General features: G+C 42.2%; 1 long non-coding RNA gene across 1 annotated transcript; it reads left to right on the top strand.

Moving 5' to 3' along the window:
• Positions 1-4,616: 4,616 nt before the first annotated feature.
• Positions 4,617-11,318, top strand: LOC141424204 (uncharacterized). The gene is made up of 3 exons (XR_012449179.1): positions 4,617-4,753; positions 7,665-10,519; positions 11,112-11,318. It is a non-coding gene; the product is annotated as an uncharacterized lncRNA (long non-coding RNA).
• The last annotated feature ends 491 nt before the right edge of the window (positions 11,319-11,809 follow it).

The raw sequence follows: 11,809 nt of genomic DNA, 5'->3' as shown, positions 1-11,809 counted from the left end.
TTTTTTTTTTTGCTTTCCTTCCCTCCCACAAGTATCAGTCTCAATAGTATCCTAGTCAGCCTCTGCCTGCTGGTCTCTGTCTCAGAGTCTGCTCACTCAGGGATCCAACCTGAGAAAAGCCAGTTCAAACCATGGTCTGAGAATGCAATGTTAGGACGGGATCTTAGAGCTGCATCCTGTGCCATCTGGTTAGCAATAAGACACCATAACTTGGGGGCAGGCGGAGCAGTGCCCAGAAACTTGCTCTGGCAGTAGCAATGTACTAGCTGGAGCAGTATCATGTAGGAGAAATGATAACTCCGAGGACAGTAAAGGTGCCTATTGCTGAGCTTAACTGGTGCTTTGGAAAAAATAATTGATTTTCAAAAGATTAATTGATTTTCAAAAGCTAAGCATGAAAGCCAGGGAGCCTCCTTGCTTGCATATAATGACTCTCTTTTCTTTTATATCAGACGTACAGGAAAAGCTGAGGGCCAGGCTCAGAGCTTATAAAGTTAGCTTCAAAAACGGTTAATCTCTCAAAGTAGGCAGGTTTGCTATGCCAAGGTGAGGGCCCTGGTTGACAAAGAGTAGAAGTCTGATAATAGGATGGGGGCATCTAAGTTGGGCACCTACAGAACTGAACTGGCAAAACTGGTCCATCTGCCTTTCCTAGTATGGCCTACCCTCTTCTTGAAGACACTGCAGAGGCCACTCCGCTACAGTATATGTGTCCCCTCAAATCTGCCCCAAACTCCTATCCAGGTCACTAGGCTAGTCATTAAGTCATAACATAACACAGCTGGATAGAAAGGGAACCAGACACAGAAGGAATTGCAAGATCTAGCTAGCAGATACTGGGAGGAGCCAAGAGAGCATACATGGGACAGGACTTCTGAGGGTGTTGGGGTAAGGCAGGTAAAGTGTGACTTTCAATAAGAAAGTGTTTATTGGGAGCACTATCATGGAATACAGGAGTCAATACTGGCAAGGCCCCCAGGAGGTGGTGCAAACACACTGTTGGTATGGCTTCCCTCAGCCAGAGAAAAGCGATGGTCCACACAAAGTGAGGGTAAAACGCCAGGACTGCCTTGGCAGATGGCAAAAGAGGACTGCAAGGCTCAGAGGAGTGAGCATGCTAAAGTGGATCTACTATGCAAGGCAAAGGTGACTGTGCTCTCTGGAAGGGGACAGAGCGTACACCAGTCCCCAGAGCAAAACGTAATGTGCTGGTGAGTGGAGCACCAGCATCTCTAAGAGTTCAGTGGTAGCTTCCCTCTGTAGGCCAGGGCTGGAGTTCTATCTTTATAGCACCGATAGCAATGAAGATCACAGGCCATCTACCCTCCACCCCACCCCCACCCAACAGACACCAAGTTAGTGTTCAGCCATCAGGAGCCCAGTGAATGCAATTACTGTCATAAGCGGAAGGATTGGAGTTTCAGCCTCTCTAACCTGCAGAGAGTTATGCATACAGCTAATGAGCGTGAGGTTCATGGGCGAAAACATGTGGGTGACCAAAACAAATACTATGTTATCTGTGCAATAAGGAACAAATGTGAAAGGAAGGGTGGAAGGAAGAGAGGGAGGGAGGGAAGGAAAGAGGGAGAGAGAGGAAGGAAGGAAGGAAGGAAGGAAGGAAGGAAGGAAGGAAGGAAGGAAGGAAGGAAGGAAGGAAGACAGATATACATGTACAGTTGGTAGTGGCAGGGATATATGAGGATGTGATAATGAATGGAGTGCTCTGGCCCAGGCGACCGTGAGTCCATCCATAGTCACTTCCTGATCTCTGAGTGAATACTTGAAACAGACATTCCTGACAATTGAAACATCTCACATTGCTTCCTTGGCCTGTGAAGTGAAAGCTATCCAAGAGAAGAAAGCCAAGTAAAGGCTCTGAAACTGGCACATATTATACACATGCAAACACAGTCACACACACACAAGACCAAAATAGTAGATCAAGGGTCGAATATGGTGGTTTATGCCTGTAATCCCAGTTACTCAGGAGGTGGAAAGAGAAGGATCATGATTCAAGGCCAGCTTGGGAAAAAATATGAGACCCCACCCTAAAATTAAACTAAAACAAAAAGGGCTGAGGGCACAGTTCAAGTAGTAGAATGCTTGCCTAGCAAGTTTGAGGCCCTAAGTTCAAATTCCAGTGCCACAAAAAAGAATGAAGAAGAAGGTAAAATCAGAAACAAAAATGGGGAGGGGTTTGGCAAAAATTAGTGCCACCCTTAAAAATTTTAAAAATGCAGGGATAACAGACCCATAGTACCTCCATTTAATTTGCTAGTTTGTCTTCTCCTACAAACAAAGAAACAACCAAAACCAGAATTTTGAAAGCAATAGTGGACTACTTAAAACTACTGAAGATGTAGCTCTGTGACAGTGCATTTGCCTTAGCATGCCTGTGCCCCTGGGTTCAAGCCCCAGCATGCAAAATAAATAAAAAATAAACAAATAAATAAATAAAATAAAACACCCAAGCAGCAACTGTTATAGTTTGGATATGAAGTGTTCCCTACAATGGCTCGTGTGTTAAAGACTTGATTGCCAGTTGATGGGCTCCTGGGGGTGACTGGATCACAAGGGCTCCCACCTAATTAGTGAGTAATCCATTGATGGAGTCATAGCTTGATCACATTCATTTAGCATTATTGGGAGGAGATGGTGTCTGGTTGGAGGAAGGAGGTCACTGGAAGTGTGCCTTCGAAGGACACATCTTGTCCCAGGCCCCTGTCTGTCCCTCTGTGCTTCTTGTCCACCATGAGGTGGGCTGTTTTGCTGTACCACACACTAATGCCATGATGTTGGTTTTTGCCTCAGGCCCCCAACAGTGGCGCTCCTCCACCACAGAATGAAACCGCTGAAACTCTGAGCCAAAATAAATCTTCCAGCATTTAAACTGCTTCTCTCATGTGTCTGTTACATTGACAAAAAACCAAAACCAAACCAAAACAAACTCAGCGAAGAGGTAGTTCTGATTACAGCTGCTAGATGTGGTATTTTGCTAGTCCCTATTTAAATTTCACCAGCTGTCCAAACGAAGTCTCTTTTCTCTTAAGGTCTAGAAATCCTCTATGGAACCAAACAATTCTGCGGTCTTTCCCTGCTCCCATGTCTTCAGAGTTCAGGCTTTTCACTGGGTAGAATGATCGTCTTCTCAGTGTGTTCAGTGTTTCTCCATCACAGACTAGAGCCATTGATTCTTGGAAGGAATACTTCCATGACAATGCTGTGCTTTTCTTTAAGTGCATCGTGTCACACGCACAATGCTAACCGTCTCACCTGGTGATACTAACCTCGGTAACCTGTCATTTTGTTACTGCCGGTTTTCCCACTGTAAAGTCACTGATTCTAACTGCGTGTGTGACCGGTACTTTGTGTGGAAATATTTTGAGATTTTGCCAAGACCTATTCCTGACCAGGCCTTCACCCATTAGCCTCAGCATTCACTCATGACCTCTTCTCTATCAGCGTGTAAGTGACTTTTGCATCCCTATGAAGAAATACTTGACAGAATGACGTAAAGGGAGGAATTATTTACTTTAGTTTGCTGTTTCAGAGATTTTAGTCCATCATGGGGGAAAGGGCATGGCAGAGCAGCTCACTTCATGGTGGCCAGGAAGTAGAGAAAAAAGGGACCAGGGCCAGACACTGGTGGCTCATGCCTTAATACTAGCTACTCAGGAGGCAGAGATTAGGAGGATCTCAGTTCAAAGCCAACCGGGAGAAATACTTCTTGAGACTCTATCTCAAAAATACCCAACACAAAAAAGGGGTAGTGGAGTGATTCAAGTGGTAGAGCACTTGCCTAGCAAGCATGAGCCCCTGAGTTCAAACTCCAGTACTGCCAAAAAAAAAAAAAAAAAAAAGGCAGGGGGCACCAGAGACATTACCTCCAGCTATAACTTTCAAAGTCACCTCCCAATCTATTTTTTCCATCTAGGCCCTACCTCCAAAAGTAGCACCAAGAGCTGGGGACTAAGGGTTTAACACATGATCCTGTAGGGAACATTTTATATTCAAACTGTAACTATCAGCTACCATGAATTGGACTGCCAAGTGGTGGTTCGCTTTTTCATTATTCCTCTATAACTATTAACTGACATTTCTACTGAAAAGAAGAGCTCTCTCTTCACCTTATTTGTTTATGTCATGATTCCTATTGTAATTGAGGATTACAATCTTAAATTCTCGTTACATATTTTTATTCACTTCGATGCTCAAACTGTCCTCTGTTTGGCCAGGGGACACCCATTCGAGCTGGCTCTGGTGTTCTCTTTCATGGCCTCATCATTCACTGAGAAGTCCTTTATTTTCCAGCACAAGAGGGGAGAACAGTATTTAGAAAGTAAGATCTGGGAAGGGAAGCTGCACCTAAAACTCGCTTGAAGCCTCCATTGGCTCTGCACTATATTTCTGTTCTAAGTTTCTTCTTCCTTCTTGTTTCTTTTGTTCTCTTTCATATTGAAAGCTTTCTCCAAATGCTTGGCTGTCTGTTGGCATATGAGTGAGGCCCTGAAAACCTTTGATCAGAGGATAGGTGTGGGGAAGGGCAAAGAACTCACTATTGGACTTTAGGGCTTCTGGGTGATGTGGCCAGGTCAAGTCACTAAATTTGAATAAGAGCAGGTCTTTTTTTCTTTTCCTGGCTTGGTCAGTTTTGGGTGTTTTGTTTTGTTTTTTAATCAGAAGAATCCTCCAGTCTCCTTTCTGGAAAATGGGCATCTGAATGGGAACATTCTTACAGCAGGTTCAGCAAGAGGTGAGGATGATGCTTTGTATTTATTTCCACATAATACTTACATTCAGAATGGACGTGCATTCTCAACTGTGCCTCCAAGCCTGGAGCCCCCAGATTCAGCCTCTTCCAAGAATAACTCTTTAAGCAGCCTGCCTCGTACACAGATTTTCATCCAATCCTGTTTTCTGCCTGGTGACTCTAGCTCCTAAGCTTTGGGGGTTCCTTGGGTAGAAAAAGTCTGTTTCTGAAATTTTCCTATAGATCATTTAAGATTTTTCTTATTCCCTAAATCAGTGGTTCTCAGGGGGCAATTTTATCCCAGGGACCATCTGGCAATAACTAGAGATGCTTTTGTTTCTCACATCTGGGGAAGAGGTGTGACTGGCAGGCCAGGGGTTCTGCTAAACATCCTGTAATACATAGGACAGTCAGCTACCGAAAAAAATTATATGATCCCCAGCTGTCAACAGCAGAGAAATCTTACTCTAACTCATTTAGTGAGAACATTTCAAGCTTCCAGTTTTTTGATGCGGTCTCATTTCCTCCTCTGGTTCTCTTTGTTTTTGCAGTTTTATGCCTTTTTAAATCTTTTATTGTCACTTAAAAGTCATTTCTAAAGGGCATGATAGTAAATATAATTGTTTAATTGGCACATTTCATCAGAACTCATGTGGTGGCATTTGAATTTGTATTTGTTGAAAGTAGTATTTTAATTCCGGTCTCAAATACTGGCATAGGCAAATGTTTAGTGTTAGGAAGAATGTGTTAACCAAATATGAAACGGAATGCCCATGGAACCAGCTAGATGTCTTTTATAACATTTTACACAATTGTTCTGAAGATAAGCAGTTTATAAATAAAAATTCGTATATAAAAAGCAGCAGACAGCAATCACTACAGTTGAAATGTAAAAATACTTTTCGGTCTTCATAGGAGGGGACTAAAATTTTTGTGCAGGACATTTGGCAACCTTTCTGGCCCCTACATTCACTGTGGTTTAGTTACAATACTGCCCTGACATTTTCAGATGTGTCCTTCTCTACGAAAAACCTTCATTGTTTTCAAAAACACAAGAGAAATACTTCAGTAAGTAAAACCAGATAAACTTGTATATTCAATATTAAATAATTGCTTCAATTATGTAAATAATTTCATTTGCCATTATTTAATGAGGAAAGTATTTAGGTAGCCTCGAAAGGAAATGTAAGTCTCAGTCATTGTGGTACTTGTTATACATAAAATGATTGCAAAGCTAAATTATTTAAGTAGATCTTGCGTAAAAGTAAAGGCAAAAACATCCTACATCGTTTCTCACTCAAAAACACACAAAATAAAACAGCTGCATTCAAAGAAAGGATACTGGCTGATGAGCTAAGACTCAGTCAGTTTTCAAACTGTCAGGAAATTTCAGTCAGAGTCTAGCTGTGACCTGGAAGTGAAATGTAGAGTTCACATTAACCCTCGAGGTACACAAACTATGTCTCCCAGAGCTGTGCCACCACCTCTCCTCTAGTCACTCTCATCTAACACATGGCTAGTCTATTGATGGGCAAACTCATTGAATAAAAGTTGTTTGTCTATCCTGTCAAGTCTAGAGACTAAAATAGCAAATTGAAATTGTTCTCATGCTTGAAAAAGGGACCTTTTTATTAAGTACATCAATCTCTTTGTAAAAAATTTAGAAAATGCAGGTGAATGAAAAGAAGAAATATGTAATCCTATCACCCAGAGCAAACACGGGTGATCTGTTTCTATTCTGCATATTCTTCTACACTACTGTAGCATAATCCATGTATCTTGAAAGCATATATATATAAATGTAGGAAGGAAAACTGACAAAGGTTTGTCCTCCCCAAGAGCAGGGGAGACTGGGAATCAAACCCAGGGTCTCACACATGCTAAACAAGCTCTCTGCCATTAAGCTATACCCCCAGCCTGATGCTATCCCTTTTTTTTTTTTTAACATTTTTATTAGCTTGTGATAGTTATACAGAGGGTGTCATTGTATAGTTCCATATATACATTGGAACTCACATATCCATTGTACCCTGGTTTGGTTTATCCCTTCCATTATTCTCCCTCTTTCCCCACTTCCCTTCTTAAAATGACTTTGACAGGTTTCAGTGGGCCATATTCACACATCTATAGAAAGTACCTCAACCATATTCTCCTCCTTCACCTCCCCTTTCCTGTGCCGTCCCCTCCTGCTATTACCCTCCTCTCAACATGACCTGTTTTCCATTCTGTCCTTCATTGTTTTAGTGTCTGTTCCTTATTGCCGGGGGGGGGGGGGGGGGGGGGGGGGGGGGGGGGGGGGGGGGGGGGCGGGGGGGGTCCATCTTGATATTTTCCCTATACATATTGCACTTTAATCGGCTAACCCCCTCTATTATTTTTCCTTACCCTTTGCCCTCTGCCCCATATTGTTCAACAGTTTTCAGTGTATGTCATTGTGTCTTGTTTCCACACAGAGGTGATGTATTTCCATGTTACTCCCTCCACACCTGTAATCCCAGCTATGCCAGAGGCAGAAGTAAGAGGATTAGGTCTGAGGATGGCTCCAAGCATAAGCTGGAAACTCTATCTGAAAAATAAACTAAAAGCAAAAAAGAGGTCTGGGAGTGTGACTCAAGTGATAGAGCGCTTGCCTAGCAACTGCAAATCCCTGAGCTCAAACCCCAGTACTACCAAAAACTAAAACAGAAGACAAAAAAAGAGAAATGTTAAACATCCTTCTCTAGTCTTGGAGAACCTAGAGCTGGCAAGCCAACTCCTTCTCCTACACTCTGATGAAAATACTGTAATTCGACCTTCCGCTGGCTTTCCACTTACAAGACTTCTGAAAAGATTGTTAAAAATTAACAAAAATGATTTCTTGCCCCATGCCTAGCAAATGATTACAAAATCTGATTTCTTGTCTTCTGACAAACAGAAAAGGAAAGAATTGAATGGTCTTCTCAAGAGAGACAGAGGCAAAGCAAAGATTGGGCCAAAGACGCCTGGGGCGGCATCCGTATTTGTGCATCCTCTCCCAAAGTTCTGGGTGAAACCGGCTTACCTGGGTATAGCCCATCCTTCCTTCAACAGCCCCAGAAACAAGCAGAAAGAGTGCATGCAGACAAGGGAAGATGTCATTTTTCAACTAACACAAGCAACAAAGTATTATGGACGAAATTGTGATCCTCCAAAATGCATACTAAAAAGGCCTTTAAAGAGGTAAGTAAGGTTTGATGAAGTCATATGGATGGGCCCTAATCCAATATGGGTGGTGTCCTTATAAGAAAAGACCCCAGGCCAAGCACCAGTGGCTCACGTCTGTAATCCTAATTATTCAGGAGGCAGACATCAGGAGGATCGTGGCTGGAAACCAGCACAGGCAAATAGTTTGTGAGATGCTATCTTGGAAAAACCCATCACAAAAAAGTGTTGGTGGAGTGGCTCAAGGTGTAGACCCCAAGTTCAAACTTCAGTACCACAAAAAAAAAAAAAGACTCCAAAAGTGCACACATAAAGAGGGACAGCCATGGGAAGAGGCAGCAAGGGACTCGCCACCTGAAAGTCAAGGAAGGAGGGTTCACAGGAGCCCAACCCAGCTGATACCTTAAGCTTGAACTTCTAATCTGCCAAACTAGAAAAAAAATTAAAATTCTGTTGTTTAAGCCACCCAGTGTGTGGCACTTTGTTACAGCTGCTGGAGCAGATGAATACACAAAGCAAGAGAATATCACATAAAACATGTCCCTGAAAAAATTACCTGGACTTTTCCCCTTGATAAATCCCCTCAGCCCCACATCTTACAAAGCACAAAAAGTTATTATCTAAACTTCAGTAACTCCTGGATGATTAAACTTAGAGCTTGACTATTTACAACCCACACTGTCTTACAAAGGTTACATCTTAAAGGTCTTGTCCAATACGTATGTACTCTCCCTTCTAGCTCTCTGGTGATGCTCTCCTGAGTCATTTCACAGCTCTTTAATTGGTTTTATATTTTTCAAGTGCCACTTTTCTGATAAAAGCTGTTTACAGCTTCACCACTTCTGGCAGAGGAGCCAGGAAAAAAGTGGTGGGGGTGGGGGGGACGGTGGCTATTGACAGAGCTGTTTCTAAGAAAATCATCTCTTGTTTTCCCTGGATACAGTCTGTGATGGGAGCAAAGTCCTAAGGGAAAAACTCTGGGAACAAAACATGAAATACCAAGCAGGGTGTGATTCGTTGCAGGGTGATATTCTTACATCACTCAACAGGTATGCCTTGAGCTCCTACTCTATGCCGAGGATTTAGCCAGGAATGAGCTAACGTGTTAGTAGGAGTGATGCCTTAGTTAATGACCCTGAGACCAATGCTCAGGGTCATTTTAAAGCAAAATTGTGTACACTCAAAACAAATAGCTCACATTCGACAGGCACAGTAGAGAAGTGGAATTTAGAATGAAGAAAGGGGAGAAAAGTTCAAATAGCCAGTGAGTTCAGTGGCAGGAGTGGAGTGAGGCAGTGGTCTCCATGGGAGACAGAGGCAATGGCAAATGTGAGATGGGGGCCAAAGAAGAAACGGCCTTGATGAATGGAAGAAGCCTTGAACTCTCAACTGTATCCAGGGCCAGCTCCAGCTCAGCATAAATATTGGGACCCTGGCAGAACTGTTTTTGACAAGGAGATGTGAAGTTGGACTAAGACTTCTTGGCTAATTAATGTAACTGGGATATCTTCCCTGTGATGGGCACACTTTGTTGTTACTGGGTGTTATAGTTTGGATTTTTTTTTTTGATATCAATAAATACTTATTGAATGGATGAATAAAATGCAAACAAATATCATTAGTAACAAAAAATTATTAATTACACCAATAAGCCAAGCATTATACATGTATTTGTTTAATTTTGATCATAGAACTATTATTGTATTAGTCAGACTTTTTCTGTCTCTATGAGAAAATACCTGACAAAAGCAACTTAAAGGAAGAAGGATTTATTTTAGCTCATGGTTTCAGAGCCTTCAAGTCCATAGTCCTCATAGTCCTGGGCCCATGGTAAAGAAGAACTCCAGTCCTTCCCTTTTTCTCCTTTTTTGCTTCCGGGTCATAAGGGGTCATAAGGTGAGTGCATTGTTCTGTTACATGCTCCTGCCATGATGAGCTGCCTTGCCACAGGCCTAAAAGCAATAGGGTCAATTGATCATGGATAGGGACCTCTGAGACTATAAGCCAAAATAAACCTTTTTCTTTATAAGTATAATATCTAGGTATTTGTTACAGTGACAAAAAGCTCACTAACACAATGGGACTCCATCGGTCCTTTGGGAAGAGAAGTAACTTTAGAATGAAGGCCTGAACCTTCCATTTCTGGGACAGGAGAGGAGTACAGGTGCATAAATTGCAAACCCTAGTTAAGCAACCACATTGAATGCCATATCACTTGTCCCAAACCAACCTCAGATTTATCCCTATTACAAATCCCACCTACCCCCACCCATGGATCACAGAGCAGATTCCCAAACAATACTGCTACAGTATTGTTCATGTGTTGGAAACTTAATCTCCCAATTCATACACAAATGATGTTTGAAAGTGAAATCTTTGGGAGGTAATGAGGATTAACTAAGGTCCCCATCTTGGGGACCCCATGACTGCATTAATGACTTTATAACAAGGGGAAGAGAGACCTGAGCTATGCCTTGCTATATGTGATGCCCTCCACCATGTCCAGGAGAAGGTCCAGCAAGAAGGACCTCACCAGATGTTGAATGGTTCAAGTGCACCATGCACTTGAACATCCCAGTCTCCAGAATGGTGAGTCTGTATAAATAACTTGGTCTCAACAGAAAATTAACTAAGACAAATACCCAAGATCAGCCAAATCCAATGCTGTTTCTTTGGATCTACTCATATGGAAAATAACCAGATTATAGAAAACTAAGGGTATTACTGCTTTAGGATAGAGAGAAAGAGTGAAAAATAGAGAGGAAAAACACTGACAGTGAGAGATGAAAAGAACAGACCTTGGAATAAACTTCCTATTAAATTGTGACCTGAGTTCAACAAATGGATTTTACCTAGCATTGAAGAAAGGGATTATTCATATTCCCAAAGACAGTGGCTTGGGGGTGGGGGTAGGAATTTGCTACTCCTTAGTTTGAATCTTTGCCTCTTACAGAATAGATTATGTTTTGGTTTAGAGATGAAGCACCCTCCAAGAAAGTTTCACGTGTTAAAGGCTTGGTTCCCTGCTGGTGGTGCTATTGAGAGGCGATTAGTCATTGATGATTTCATGACTAAATAAGCTATTAGAATGTGGGGCCTCGTTGGAGGAACTAGGTCATTGGGGGTGTGCCTTTCCATATATATTGTCTCTGAACCTTCTGTCTCTCTCTCTGCTTCTCAGCTGGCATGAGAACCATGCTGTTCTGCCTCACCACAGCCAAGAAGCGATGGAACCAAATAACCATGGACTGAAACCAGGAACCAAAATAAATCTTTCCTCCTAGCTGGGCATGGTGTCACACACCTGTAAACCCAGCACTCAAGAGACTGAGGCAGGAGAACCTCGGGTTTGAGGCCAGCTTGGGTTACATAGCAAAGTCCTGTTTAAAAAACCAAAATAAATAAATAAATATTAATTTAAAAAAATATTTCCTTTAAGTTGACTTTCTCAGGTAGTTTGTTGCAGTGGCAGAAAGCTAACTGACATAGGGTATATGATAGTACTTTTTTTTGGTGGTCCTGGGAATTGAACCCAGGGCCTGGCACATGCTAAGCAAATGCTCTATCACTGACCTATACTGCCCCCAGCCCAGAACTATTTTAGATCCAAATAAACTCTCAGATTCCATTCCTATCCTTCAAAACAATACCTTCTTTTCATAATTCTCACGCTCATCTTGGTTGATCCTGGTTTGTATTATTTGACTCATTTTGCATTTATCATCTCCTGCACGAAGACCATGTGTTACTCTCTTGTCAAAGTCTATTTCATGAGTGGTCCCAGTGAAGTAAGCTTCCCAATAATCATGCTCTTGTGGAGTCCTCTTGCTGGAGTGTGGATCTTGAATATCCCTTAATGGCCAGTAAAGGCTTAGTCTC

Source organism: Castor canadensis, chromosome 1 (assembly GCF_047511655.1).
Source record: "Castor canadensis chromosome 1, mCasCan1.hap1v2, whole genome shotgun sequence".
In the NCBI taxonomy this organism is placed as follows: Eukaryota; Metazoa; Chordata; class Mammalia; order Rodentia; family Castoridae; genus Castor; species Castor canadensis.
The sequence above is the reverse complement of the archived record's forward strand: the minus strand, read 5'-3'. Positions and strand labels throughout refer to the sequence as shown.